We start from the raw sequence: 15465 nt of genomic DNA, 5'->3' as shown, positions 1-15465 counted from the left end.
TGGTCATTGACAATGTGAACTTGAATGGCTACATTAGTTTTTTAATTATAATGAATCAAGAAGAAATGTTCAAGGTTGGAGAGGAGGCACTTGATAGGGGATAATGACAGGTACTTATGCAAATAGTATCAACACTGACAGAGCCAAGAGGCCAGAGCTTTGGGCCAGCTAGAGATTTCAGCCAGGAGGAAGTACAAAACCTTCTGAAGACTCAGCATCTGTTATTAAAACTACCACGTGAAGTGACATGTTTCTCTTCACTAAATCTCATGATAGAGATTTTCTTTGTTAGAACAGCTGTTCTGTTGTCTTTTCCGTCTTAAAATTTTCACGCTGATTTTGTGTTTTTTTAAAATTAATTTATTTTGTTTTTTGGCTGCTGTGGGTCTTCGTTGCTGCAAGTGGGCTTTCTCTATTTGAGGAGGGTGAGGGCTGCCATCCCATTGCGGTGCTTGGGCTTCTCGTCGTAGTGCCTTTTTCTGTGGAGAAGCACGAGTTCTGGGCACACAGGCTTCAGCAGATGCAGCGCTTAGGCTCGGAAGCTGTGGCTCGTGGCTCGAGAGCACAGGCTCCGCAGTTGTGGTGCTCAGGCTTAGTTGGTTCACGACACATGGAATCTTTCTGGGTCAGGGTTGAACTGATATCTCTTCTAGTGCAAGGTAGATTCTTATCCACTGGACCACCAGAGAAGCCCCCTAATTTAGTGTTAATTCATTTAAATGGGATTGGAGGGGGAAAGAAAAAAATAGCTGAGAACAACATGTCAAAGGCTCTCAGAAACTGTTTTCTTTGTTTTTCTCAGTAAAAAACAAAGAGACCAATAAAAATTTTTGTTTGTTTCTTCATTTCTAACTCTTGCTTCAGCATCCATCATCTCAAAGCACCCAGGGCAGTTCTTAATGCAGAGAACATACACATTAAGACTAGATGAATAAATTACTGATTGAATAATGGATAATTACAGGGATGTGAATGTGGTAAAGGGCAAATGAAAGAAACTAAAAACTGAATTAAGGAAACAGCTTTCACATGAGATCTCAATTAATATACCTTTTGTGACACGGCAATTAATGTGTTTCTTGAAACTCTTTAAAGAAGGTCTGTTGAGAATACTTGTGAGATAATCCTTTTTAGTCAGAGATTCCTTAATTAAGGTAAGAATATACAAACAGCTTTTGCCACCCACAGGCAAAGTACTGTTGTTTTTGTCAGCGTAATGAAACTGGTTTCTGTTTATAGGAAACCAGGCTGTTTTCCCTGGGGTTCCTTCTCAACAATGAAAAAATGTCCCAAGAAAAGGTATGTTTCTTCTTAGGATATGAGGAAAGAAGAGTCCTTCCTCGGTTATAATGCTTCCTTCCATATGGTACAATAATCTCCCTCTCCTTCCCTTTTTCCTTCTCTCCAGTGTAAGAGACTTTATTTGATGTGTCAGTTTGGGAGAAGACACTGACCCTCACCCTCTTTTCCAGAGCCACTCTGCCCACCAGAAGCCTTTAGGTCAGAGGTTCTCAAAGTGTGTTCTTGGACCAGCAGCGTCAGGATTTGCTGGAGACTTGGGAGACTTTGTTGTATAAATGAGCTAATGATGACCTTTGCATATTGGTCCTATGTTGTTTATTTCTTTATAGCTATCTTTCTTCATGGTTAAAAGTCCACTGGCATCCAGTTGCACTTTTGTTTTATTGAGATACAATTGACATACAGCAAGGTCAGTTTAAAGTATACAGCATAATGATTTGACTTACATACATCATGAAGTGATTTTCACAATAAGTTTAGTAAACACTCATATTCCCTGGTGGCTCAGGTGCTAAAGAATCTGCCTGCAATTCAGGAGACACAGGTTTGATGTCTGGGTCAGGAAAAGCCCCTGGTGGAGGGCATGGCAACCCAATCCAGTATTCTTACCTGGAGAATTCCATGGACAAAGGACCCTGGTGTGCTATAGTTCATGGGATTGCACAGTCAGACATGACTGAGCAACTAACACTTTCACTTTCATTTAGATATAAAATTAAAGAACTAGAAAAATTTTGTTCTTGTGATGAGAGCTCAGGATTTACTCTCCTTACAATTTCATATGTAATATGTATCAGTGTTAATTCATTACATCCCTAGTATTTTTTCTCTTATAATTGAAAGTTCTTACATTTTGAATGCCTTCATCTAATTCTGTCCCCTGCCCTTCTTCCCCACCTCAACCTTTGGCAACCATCAATATGATCTTTTTTTTAAAATTTTGTCTTTGAAGTATAATTGACCTAGAGCACTATGTTAGTTTCTGTTACACAGCCTAGTAATTCGACATTTCAAACTGATCCCCACAAGTCTAGTTACAATATGTAACCATATAAAGATATGACATAGTAATTAACTGTATTCCTCATACTGTATATTTCACCCTGACCCATTTATTTTGTAACCGAATCTATACCTCTTAATCTCCGCCATCTATTTCTTTCCTTCCTTTTCACCTCTCTTTCTCTCAGGCAACCACCTGTTTGTTCTCTGTATCTAGGATTTTGTTTCTGTTTTGTTTGTTCATTTGTTTTGCTTTGGTTTTTAGATTTCATATGTAAGTGAAATCACATAATATTTGTCTTTCTTTGTCTGACTTACTCACTTAGCATAATACCAACTGGGTCCATCTATGTCGTCACAAATGGCAAGATTTCATTCTTATTCATAGCTGAGTAGTGTTCCATTGTGTTTATATACATTGTGTGTATGTTTATACCACACTTTCTCTATCATATCCACTTTTTAAGTACAGCCCTAATAAGCAGATTTTTAGACATATAGGATCCTGCCTGTTTTGCATACCCCATGAAATTTCACCCTTCTGCTAACCATAGAAAAGACAAGATAAATCCTTTAGCTGCAAATAAGACTCCAAGCTCCTGCTGACCTTCAGAGCTCTGTGACCCAGAGACTCCCTGCTGGGCAGCAGAACAACAATAGATAAACCCATGCTCCCTCCCCAGGGGGTGGCCTCTAAATTCACTTATGCTGTGAGAGACTTTCCCCATGTGCAAACATGTCAGAGTCATGGAAAGAACGCTTGATGATCTTATGGTCACATCTTTTTCCTAATCAAATCCAACATCCTGAAACTCACCACAGAATTGCCAATTCTCAGACCCTGCCTCAGATTCACTGAATCAGAAACTCATGGCTGGGGCCCAGAAATCTATCTTTAATGATCCCTTCAAGATTGCATTTCATATTGGAGCTTTACTGCTGCCTTAAGTTTTACAGGCAGGACCCTCTCAGTGAGGCCTGCACTCCTCTGGCCTTTTTTTTTTTTTTTTCTGCTATGACCTGGTAAGTAAATTTCTATATTATTAATCTGTTGCAGTGTAACAAATTATTCTTAACATTTAATGGCTTAAAACAATAAACATTTTAACTTTACAATTTCTGTGGGTCAAGAATTCTGAAGCAGCTTAGCAGGGTGGTTCTGGCTCAGGGTTTCTCCTTGTGGGTACAGTAAGGATGATGGCTGAGTGTCTGTCCTGAGGGTCTTGTCCAGGAGAGTCTGCTCCCAGGATGGCTTGCTCCCACAGCTGTGGTCAGGAGGACCCAGCTCCTCACCATGTGAGTTTGTCTGTTGGGCTGCTTGGGTAACCTCGTGACATGTCCCCCAGAGCGAGAATCCAGAAGAAAAGAAGATAGAAGTGATAGCTTTTGTAACCTAGCCTCAGGAGTCACATTTGCCATTTTCATAGTATCTTATTGGTCATGCAAGTCAGCCCCCTTCAATATGGGAGAGGGCTTTGCAAGGTGGCAGGTATCCTTAGGGGTGATCCTGGGGGCTGACTATCATATTCTCTCTAAATCAGGAGTGAAACACTGGTAACATACATTTTGCAAATGTCAACCTAAATAGAGAGTTAAACGGAAGCAAGCTGCAATTTCAAGAAATTGAGTTTATTCGGGAACAGCCAAAGGATTACAGTTCTGGAAACACAAGCTGCAGCAGGTTGTAGATGAGTCGTGTGAAGGCTGGGGGTGGGTTGTATTCATGGAGCGCATGGAGGGAGTGCAGGCCTGGCACAAGAAGTAAGTTTACTGACTTGGAGTTGGGACAGCTTGTTGGCAGGTGTTCCTTGGTCAGGAGATAAGTCTCACTCTTTCCTAAAACAGGGTTTTAATGGACTTCAGTCTTTAAATTCTGTTCTTCTGAGAATGCATGAGAGATTCTCTATTTCATCTCCTTTGGTTCCATCTTAGATTGAAATCCTTTCACGTGAACATGGTGGGTATCTATAATCAAAGTGCATATTTTTTCTGTCTGTTCATGCTCCTGTTATTGACCCTCTCAAAACCCAAGGTATTAAAAAGTCTTAAAGCTTGATAATCCTTTTTTTGCATTTTTTCTAGTTAACTGCTTATTAAACATCTCTGTCAGGATGTCCCACAGCACTGCAAGGTCAAAATTAAATTCCTGATATACTCTGCTAAACCTGTTTTTTAAAAAACTCTCTTCTCAGAGTCAAAAGCATCACCATGCATCCAGCTGCCCAAATCAGGAGTCTGGGAGCCTCTCTGAACTCCTGCCTCCTGTGTCCACCGAGTCCTGTCAGTCAGCAAAGACGGCTTCCTTGATCCCCTGAGGAGCTCTCAAACTGCTCCACCTCTTAGTTTCATGATCACAGTCTTTTGTTGTTGATCTAACCTCCTTTATTTATTTTTTAAAATTAACTTAATTGAAGGAGAGTTACTTTAGAATATTGTGATGGTTTTTCTATACATTGACATGCATCGGCCACAGGCACACACGTCCCTCAATCCTGACCCCCTCCCCTCTCCATCCCCACACTATCCCTCTGGATTGTCCCAGGGCAAGAACAACCACAGTCTTTCTCTCAGCACAACTGAGGCAGCCACTGGTTGGCGCCTTGTCTTTCCCAAGTTTAGAAGTGGGAAAGAATGAAGGCAGGGAGGCCACCTGGGGGGTCGTGATGTCACTCCCGCTTATTGTGGTGGTGAAGAAGAGAATGTGAGAGCTTAAATATGGATGATTTTCAAGATCCTTCTATCCTATGTCTAACCTTATAACACATATAGCAGACAGAAGTTTTGTGTCGCCAATGTTTCTTCCCTGATTTAGACAGAATATGGTAGTCAGCCTCCAGGATGGCCCCTGAGGATACCTGCCAGCAAATCACAGGAGTTGATGATTTTTCTAAAGTGTTATTTTGTTTAACCCCCTAGAGAGTTCACTTCTGTCCTTGAAGTTCCAATTCCAAGTATGCACGCAACACTTTCTTGACCCACAGTGGTTTTTATCTGTTTCCTCTCTTGAGCGCTATAGTCTAAACTTATTCCAGAACTATGATTGCCAACTTCTACTCATGCCAAACTCTTTTACACTTCCCCTTCCCTCTGAAACTCTTCCCAGCTGGTGCTAGTGGTAAAGAACCTGCCTGCCAATGCAGGAGATGTAAGAGATGTGGGTTCGATCCCTGGGTCAGAGAGATCCTTTGGAGGCATGGCAACCCGCTCCAGTATTCTTGCCTGGAGAATCCCTTGGACAGAGGAGCCTGGCTGACTACAGTCCATGGGGTCGCAGAGTCGGACATGACTGAAGTGACTTAGCACACGTGTACATACTTCATCTGAAATGCCCTTGACGCCATCCTATTCATTTGCAGTTTCTGGGTATTCTTCAGATCTTGGTTCAGATGTTACCTTCTCTGGGAGGTATTTTCTGACTCTCAGGTTTAGGGGAGAAGCTTTCGCATGGTCCCTCCCCCCACCCCCACCCAACCCCGGCATCCCTGGCTAACTAAGCCCAGCATTTATCGTCTGAGCGTGGAGATGACTTCCCTGCGGCTCTCCTCCACTGCCCCGCATGGTGCCTGAGGCCAGGACCACGTCTTACTAAGAGCTGTGTGCGCAGCACCTGCTGCAGGTTCCGTATCTGATGTAGCTTACTACTGAATGAAGACTTTTACATTCTTATTTAGTTCAGTCAGTTCAGTTCAGTCGCTCAGTCGTGTCCAACTCTGTGACCCCATGAATCACAGCACGCCAGGCCTCCCTGTCCGTCACCAACTCCCAGAGTTCACTCAAATTCACGTTCGTCGAATCGGTGATGCCATCCAGCCATCTCATTCTCTGTCGTCCCCTTCTCCTCCTGCCCCCAATTCCTCCCAGCATCAGAGTCTTTTCCAAGAGTCAACTCTTCTCACCAGGTGATCAAAGTACTGGAGTTTCAGCTTTAGCATCATTCCTTCCAAAAAACACCCAGGACTGATATCCTTTAGAATGGACTGGTTGGATCTCCTTGCAGTCCAAGGGGCTCTCAAGAGGCTTCTCCAACACCACAGTTTGAAAGCATCAATTCTTCGACACTCAGCCTTCTTCACAGTCCAACTCTCACATCCATACATCACCACAGGAAAAACCATAGCCTTGACTAGATGGACTTTTGTTGGCAAAGTAATGTCTCTGCTTTTCAATATGCTATCTAGGTTGGTCAGAACTTTCCTTCCAAGGAGTAAGCATCTTTTAATTTCATGGGTGCAATATACTATCTGGGTTAGTCATAACTTATTTAGTCACTTTGCTTTTATTCTCAGCGGGAGGTTGTCTCCTTTGAGTGATGGCTGTTTCCTTCCACGTTCTCTGTCCTCTCTCCCTCCTGCCTTGCACCTCCTCCCTTCTTTCCCACTTCCGTTCTCGCCATCATTCTTTCCCAAACCTTTATTGATCTCCTATCGTATTCCAGTAAGTGCTCTTGTGATTTCTATTTCTTCACACTTATTCACTAGATTTCTCCAGTTGCTGCTTCCTGTTTCTACCAAGAATGTGGTAATTTTTAAGATCATTCTATCCTGTATCTAACCTTATAATACACATAGTAGACAGAAGGCTTTGTGTCGAATCAGAGGTGTGATGCCTTTGGCCTATGGCAACGCACACATCTTGCTTTATTTTCGTTCTTAAATGTATAAGCATACCTGAGTGAACAACCTGAAGGGGGTTCCTTCTAGAGGACTCTGCTTGTGAGGAAAATGGTACTAATGTGATCTGCTGAACTTCTCAGTGTGTGAGTAGAAGTTAATGTGGTTGGGCCCGACATCATAAATCGTGGAGATTGATGTGACAGTAGGGTGCTGGTAAACTGGTTCTCTGAGAAAGGAATCCCTGATTTATAGGACTTGTCAGTTTTCATGGTATAAATACTCCTACCATGGTTGATACTGAGCTAGAAATGGAATGAGTTGGTCCAGCACATCAGTACTGTATCAGGGGTTGTACGTTTGGTGCCGGCTGCTATTGTTAAATTTTGCAAAAGTTGCTTGCTCTCTTTTCTGTTTTATTTCAAAATAATTTTATTGAAGTATAGTTGACTTACAATGTTGTGCTTATTCTCTTTTCTGAAACTTGCCCTATCCTCTGCAGAGTTGTCAGCTGGATTATTTCAGTGGGATTAGGGATACACCACTCAAGCTGGGCTGAGCAAAGTACTTTCTAGAAAACTTGGGTTTGGAATTAGTTTGGGTGATTTCATGAACAGAGATATAAATCAGGAGTTAGTTACAGTGGCCATTTCCTTCACATGAGCTTAGAATAGCATAAGCTCCAAGCAGCAAAAGAGACAGGATATGGAGAAAAAGGAATGGTTGGATTTCCATAGCTCTTTAGCATCTGATCATGAGAAGCGTCTCTCCCTGTCTATGAATGGGAGAGACCCCTTCATTTCACCTTACCTCTGTTTAAGCTGCTGCTGCTGCTGCTAAGTCGCTTCAGTCGTGTCCAACTCTGTGCCATCCCAGAGACGGCAGCCCACCAGGCTCCGCTGTCCCTGGGATTCTCCAGGCAAGAACACTGGAGTGGGTTGCCATTTCCTTCTCCAATGCAGGAAAGTGAAAAGTGAAAGGGAAGTAGCTCAGTCTCCTGTTATTTGAAAACAGAGATGTTAATAACAAAAAGGACCCGGATGGAAACCAGCAGTTTGCCATGCCTCTCTTTCCCGTGTTCATTCCCCCAACTATTTATCAACTTCTGAAATAATAAATTCACTTCTGAACCTATAAAGTCTTGATTAAAGGTTTCAGAGAAAGAACGGCTCTTAGGATTTCTTTCACTATACCAGCTTCCAATGGGCTGGTGGTTTTCAAAGCGTCATTCCTGAGAACATAACATTTCTCCGAACTGCCTTGTGGTCTGGAAGAACAAGAACAGAAGGCAGAGGGCCAGCCTTCAAATGTAGCACCAGCCAGAGCAGCTCTGGTCTTATCTCTTTCAAATGTGTTTTGCTCTATTTATGATTTCATTTACATAAATGTTTGCCCTGCTGAAGCCTTAGGTAAAATCGTGAAGAGATCGGCTTGATTCCAGAGCTCAGTGCTCCCTTCCGGCTCCTGCCCTTCTCTCGGGTATCTGTGTCCACTCATTTCCTCATTAGATCTGTTCACCTCTGCAACTCTCCGTAAGGGGACAGATAATTTAGAACACAGGAGTACACAAGCCCTGAAGCTTTACCTTTCTAAGACTAAGCCAAGTAGAGTGCCACTGGAAACCAAGAAAAAGCAGCTATAATACTAATACTACTAACAGTGATAAAAATTTCACCTACTATGTGGAGAAAGTACATTTTTGGTAGATGTGGGTATGTGATGTGTTGAGTTGGGGATGATCTTCTGGAACCTTTGGAATTTACCAGGTAAGTGATTAACTCTTCTGAAAAGTCATAAGATCTATTCTGAAGTCAAGGGCATGATTCCTCATTCTTTAATGGGAACTGAGTTTGAGATGAACTGACATCTCCAGTTTTTATGGAGGTTTTTATCCAGGTTTCATTTAGACAAAGTACTTGCATTATTAGTACTAACATTTTTAAAAAAATTTTTTCACTTTTCAATAGAAAACATAAATGAATGTGCTGAGCTGTGGTCTGTCTCTAACGACTTTATTTATTTTTTTTTTTTGAGACAACAGTCTTTTTTGATGTTTAGCTAGCACTTACTTTTCTTTCTTGGCTCAAGATTTGAATAAATGCTTTCTAATAGACCTCACAGGTCCTAAGTGGCGGTTGACTCCTCAAAGTTACAGCGTTAGTAAGGTAACCAGCAGGAAGAGGGGCATGCGGATTTGAAAACGACAAGGACAAAATGAAACTGAAATCCAGCCAGAGGGTAACCGTGAGGGTAGGTAGATGCTCGCCGCGGAAGAGGGAAGACAAAGGCGGCGAGCAACGGGCCGGGGGCTCCTACACGCTTCATGTGCAGTAAAATGCCTGCCTCAGAAACCTTCAGGAGACGAGGGCGTGTCGTTTTTCACGTGTGTAAAGTGTGTGATGGGTTTTCCTTCTGGCCTTTCCTAAACACGTGTAATAGAATTTTGCACTGAGCCCATCAACTTTGAATGTGTTCTCTTGTAGCTCCTGGATTTGATTGTGTGTAACCTAATTAACAAAATATTGAATAGATACAATAGTACATTAAGGGCAGTTGGTAGTTGAATACTCAAAAGTTTTAGGAAAAAATAGAAAAGATGATTTTATTGCTAAATAAATATGTAATATAAAATATATTGCACTTTTTTTTTGATTTGCCATGAGTATTTCAGCTCTGATATCTTGCTATAGGTTTTATTTGTGGGCACTGTTACTCAACTGGAAAATTTATGTATGACTTTAATTTTAATGAGAATGATGCCTCATTTGCCTATCTTAAATATATAGGCTAAATTTTGTTCAATTAACAATCATTGCTTCATTTTTCTTACTTTTTCCTTTGGTAAGTTTCTTTTTGATTTTCTTTTATAGTTATTTTAATGTCACTGCTTTATTAGAGTGCCTATTATCTGGTGCTATGATTTGATCTTTTCCTATGAACTTTTTATGCAGTGATTTGACTTTTTTCTGTCATCCGTTTATTTTTATAATCCCCTCTTTTCTTACCACTGAGTGCAATTTGACTGTACATGGACTACTAAACTTTTTAGAACTTGCCACCTCTTTTCATAAGATTTTGAAAGGCTACAAGAGCTAAGATTACTTAACATATAAAATCTTTGTCATGTTTAGAGCTTTCTCTTTTTTTTGTAAGTTCAGCAAAGATGTTGATGTTCAGCAAAGTATTTGCTACCCTTCCTCCCCTTGCCTCTGGGATGAAAATAGCTATGAAGATAAGCTGAAGCAGAATATTTACTGAATATCTACTCCATGGTGACTACTAAGAAACATATCTGCCATTTTCTTTACTCTTTATGACAAACCCATATTTGAAGTAGTAACATCCTCAGTTCACCCACAAGGCAACTTTTGTATGCATCATTGAATCATACACATTTCATGGGGCTGGGCATTTCTTACTTGTTTTTCTATATAGCATAAGAAGATGTGTGCTTTCGGAATATTGAATAGCATTTCTGACATCTTGATGTCCTTGCCACTGCACTATTTCTGAAATTCCATCTAAATATTGGTGGTGCGTGCATGTGTGCATACTAAGTCACTTCAGTTGTGTCCAACTCTTTGCAACTCCATGGACTATAACCCGCTAGCCTCCTCTGTCCGTGGGATTCTCCAGGCAAGAATACTGGAGTGGGTTGCCATGCCCTCCTCCAGGGGATCTTCCTGACCCAGGGATCAAACTTGCATCTCCTGTGGCTCTTGCATTGCAGGTGGATTCTTTACCTCTGAGCCAGTGGGGAAGCCCAAATATTGGTGGTACCTTTGATTTATTCTTTTCTCTTTGTGAAAAGAGGCTGACATGAATTCAATATAGAAGATTTTTTTTATAGATAACTGTTACTTAGTATTTTCACACATACTATTTTTTTAAATACTAAAAATTTCTAGAACTCAATACTGAGTATCCACTGAGGTTGACTGGTTTACAGGAGGGCAAACCACTTATTAATTTAATAAATGTCTGTAGAGAATTGACTGTGTGTGCATGTAAAGTTATTTGTTGATTTGCTATTTCTAACTTTCTGCTATCCCTAAAGAGACTGATCCCAACTGGAAAAACCAAGAGATAGGCAAATTTTTTGGTAAAGAAAAGGAAACTAGAAAGATAGAGGCATAATGGATGAGGCTGATAAGATGAAGGTTGGAGGGGTGCATGGGTTGGCAGAGGATGATCCAAAAAAAGGAGAGGTACTGATGGGCTTTCCAGGGACTTTGGAGGGAGATATGTGTTTAATCTTCATGGAAACCTGCACGATAGTTATTATTAGAACCTACCAACAGGAAACTAAGGGACACAGATATATCTGGGGAAAACACTGTGTCAAAATAGCAAGATTTGTGTTTGGGGGTGAGGAGGCACAAAGGTGAATGGTGGATACATTTCAAGAGGATTTGCAACATTTTTATTGTGTCAACTGCAAGGCAAACCTTCTTTTGTGTTTGACCACAAAATCAATAGTGAAATATATCATTGTTTTGAATGAGTTTTTCTATGGTATGTATGAATGTATTTCTTTTTTTTAAGATTCACTCAAATTATTAATTTTTTTAAAAAAATAAATTTATTTATTTTAGTTGGAGGTTAATTACTTTACAATATTGTATTGGTTTTGACATACATCAACATGTATCCATCACAGGTATAATGACTTGGAGTTTGGACTATTTAGGGATTGGTCAAAGTTACAAGTCTTGCTGTAGGCTGGTCCTGGATAAGAAATGAACCTTGAGAAGTAAAATGTTAGCAATGGCTTGAACTCAAGTCAGCCAACCCTGAAGCTGTCGTTTTTAATGACTGTTTTACCCAGAGTAGATCAATAGTTATCCACAGGTTTCCCATCAGAAGCATCCCAGCTACTCTGGTAACCCCAAGGATGTCATGATCCCACCTGAGGGGTCCTTTGCACTGAGGAGCAGTGGTGAGAGGGATGTTCTGCATCCTTTTTTTAAAAAAATCAGTGATTAACCACTTAATGCTTCTTTGTGTTAGTCATAAGACATTCAGCTGTATTTTCTAGGTATTGATTCTTTTCATGTTGAGATGTCCTACCTATCAACTAATCAGTCTACAATAATTCAGTGAATGGGAAAGGAATGGCTTTAGACAGTCTTGTTAGGATAATGAGATGTCTTTTTCTTTTCTTTTTTTTTTTTTTTAAGAAATGAAATGTAGTGAAATAGATCAAATTTGCACCCACATATGCTTGTTCCCAAATTGTAGTTTAAACCACCCGTTTATTTGGAGTAATTAGTTCTTTGCTCCTCCGTGCGAGCAGCACTGGCATTCCTGGCAGCTTGTTAGGAACCCAGGGTCTCAGCACCACCCAGACCTTCTGGGAGCGAATCTGCATTTTAACAAGGTCCGTAGCTTATAAGGACATAACAGCAGTTTGAGAAGCATTGCTCTAAGGCAATTTTAGGCTCTCGGGTGGATTAAAAATACAAAGGATACTCTTTGCTGGCTTAAGCTTGCTTGTAACCGCAATGAGCTGAAAGCACATGAACTGGCAGTTAACCAAAGACAGTAAGAGTTCAGGGATAAGCCCGTGGTACCAGGAGGAGAGAGCAATCTGTCTATTAGGCGCGCTGGGAAGATTTCAAGTGGCTGCCTGAAGGCATTTCAGGTTCTTTGAGCTTGCACTTGCCCTGACCCCTCAGTAGGTGGGCCTACTAAGTCACTTAGTCGTGTCCAACTCTGTGCGACCCTATGGACTGCAGCCCGCCAGGCTCCTCTGTCCATGGGATTCTCCAGGCAGGAACACTGGAGTGGGTTGCCATTTCCTTCTCCAGGGGATCTTCCCGACCCAGGGATCCAACCAGCTTCTCCTGTATCTCCTGCGTTGGCAAGCAGGGTCTTTACCATTAGCGCCACCTGGGGAGCCCCTAGTGGGCAGTGTGCGATAGTGAAATTCAGAGTGTGTCACCTTCCAATGTTCCTTTCAGCAGCCCCGGGAGACCTTGAGAAGTCAGTGGCTAATGCCCCTGAGTTTCCCTTCCCTCCTTGGAGAACTAAAATGAAACAACTCCTTCCTCACAGGGCTGTGTAAGGATTGAAAGCAAACTAAATACAATGTCTAACACAGACTAGGCACTCAATTTCTTCATGTGGTGTTTTCTCCTTGGCTAAATCATAGTTCCCTCATTCATAATTGCAATGAAGAAAACCATACTTTTATTGGTGCTCAAAGATTGTTAACAGGTATGTTGAAGCAGTTAAGTTTTGAAAGAAGTTGTGGGCAGTGGCTAGCTTGACCAACAACGAAGTTTCCCAGAGAGCAGGTGCTCTTAAGCGGCTTCTCTGGCTGTAAGCTCAGAAAGGAGGGAGAGGTCCAGACCTGTGCTTGAAGCAGGACTTGAAGCTTGCAAGGACTCAGAATATGGCTTCAGCATCCTGTGATTTTCTTGTCTTTCCAGGCAGGGATAAGCCCAAGAGCATGTTGCAGCCATGGCAACCCCTGGGGCTCAGGTTTCCAGCAGGGGTTCTCCAGCTTGGATTGCACAGTAGAATTCTCCCAGGGATTTGTAAGAAGCACTGGTTCCCAGGGCCTCCCGTGAGAAACACTGAAAAGAATCTCTGAGGGTGGTATTTTCAGAAAGTACCTCAGGTGATTTTAATGTGTAGCCAAGGTTGAGAACCATGATGAACTGTGTATTACAGACTTAGTGCCACTATGAACCATTCATTATAGGCTTAGTACATAAGTTCAGGTAAGTGAGGACTTCCACGCCAAGGCTGTGACTCCTCCAACTGTCAACATGCTCCTGTGGAAATGCAGGCTCCTGAGAAAGATTTCAGCTTAATCTGTTTTCAAGTGTAACAACTGGAAAAAACAAAACTGAAATAAAAGCTGAGTTTTATATATCCAGATGTTATATTCTTAATTTACCCCCCAGTTTTAAGTGAGATCTTTGGATCCCACTGGCTGGTTTCCTTTTATATATTCTGCAACGTTTGAAATAGTAATAAAGAGCTTATTTGCTTAGAAATTTGCTTGCATTTCTAGTTTCTATTTATCTCCTTGTAATATAGAAATCACTTATTCTCAGTCTTTGCTGGGGGAGATGTTGATTCATTTCCCCATGTGTTTTCTAAATTTTCTTGATTGGCTATTTTTACCAAAATTAATCAGCAAAGACACTCAAAGATCAAAGCACCTATAACTAGTGCAGGTTACAACACACTGTTTGATGTCCGTGCGGCACCAAACTCCTTCTAAAACCTAAAGCTGGGACAACAATAAAAATGTTTGAATTCATGTATAGTGATTGGGGATAATTGAGTAACTTCCTATCAGAGTTAAACCAGTTAAACTTTACAAGTGTTATGAGCAGTGCCTGGTACCTAATAAGTATTGGCTTATTTTATTATTCTAGGATGAAGGGTCAGAAACAAATACATGTGTTGGGAAGTAGGGGAACAGATTCATTGGCTGTGGTAATGAAAGTCTTTAATATTCTACCTATGAAAACTTGAAACTTAGAGAATAAGTAAATTAATGACACATTTTACAATTTATGCAGGTGATTGAAAGTGTTTGTGGTATTCTGACATGTTTCTGTTAGTTCTTTTTTTTCCTTTGGAAAAGTTGTGTGCCTTAGAGTGACCTGGGTTATACTGTCAGTGCTATGAATAATCAGGAGGTTTTTATTCTTATTTTTAAACATCTGTAGAACTTTATGGGTTTCCCCAATGGCTCAATGGGTAAAGAATCCACCTGCACTTCAGGAGACACAGGAGATGCAGGCTTGATCCCTGTGTCAGGAAGATCTTCTGGAGGAGGAAAATGGCAACCTGCTCCAGTATTCTTGCCTGAAAAATCCCATGGACAGAGGAGCCTGGAGGGCTATAGTCCAAAGGGTCACATAGAATTGGACATGACTGAGTGAGCATACAAGCACATACAGAACTTTATGAAGACAGAGAAGTATGTTGAAATAACTGAAGCATCCTTAGAGAATGAGAACTATATACATTTTTATATATTATTGATTTATATAACTTTTCTCCTACCTAGTTCATTGACACATTTACTCTGTCTTCAAAACAGAACTTCAGTCTCCTCACTTTATTTCTAACACTGCTACAATCCTAGTTCTACCCTCAGCCTCTCTTCAAATTTTCTATTACTACAGTAATTTCCTGATTCTTCTATTCACCAAACAGTCAAAGAAATCTTTTATAGCACAAATTGAATCATGTGGCTTCTGCACTTGAATTCATTTTATTTCTTCCTATTGACCTTTGAAAAAAAGCATTAGACCTCATTATCATGGCCTCCAAGGCCCTGCAAGATCTGATTTCAGCCTCCTTCTTAATCAGTCCTACTTTGACATTCTCAGCATTCTACCATTCTGCTCCTCAGTTCTTAGAGGCCAAATCTTCTCCAGGTGCACTTTCCTTGACCTGGAATCTTCCATCCTCTCACCCCCAGCTCCTTGCCTTTCCCACTCTTCAAATGGGGCCTTTTCTGCTCTTTCAGATCTGACTTTGCATGCCATCTCTTTGGAGAGGCTCTTCCTAGTCAACCTGT

The sequence above is a fragment of the Oryx dammah genome, unplaced genomic scaffold (assembly GCF_014754425.2).
Source record: "Oryx dammah isolate SB20612 unplaced genomic scaffold, SCBI_Odam_1.1 HiC_scaffold_24, whole genome shotgun sequence".
NCBI classification, from domain to species: domain Eukaryota; kingdom Metazoa; phylum Chordata; class Mammalia; order Artiodactyla; family Bovidae; genus Oryx; species Oryx dammah.
The sequence above is the reverse complement of the archived record's forward strand: the minus strand, read 5'-3'. Positions refer to the sequence as shown.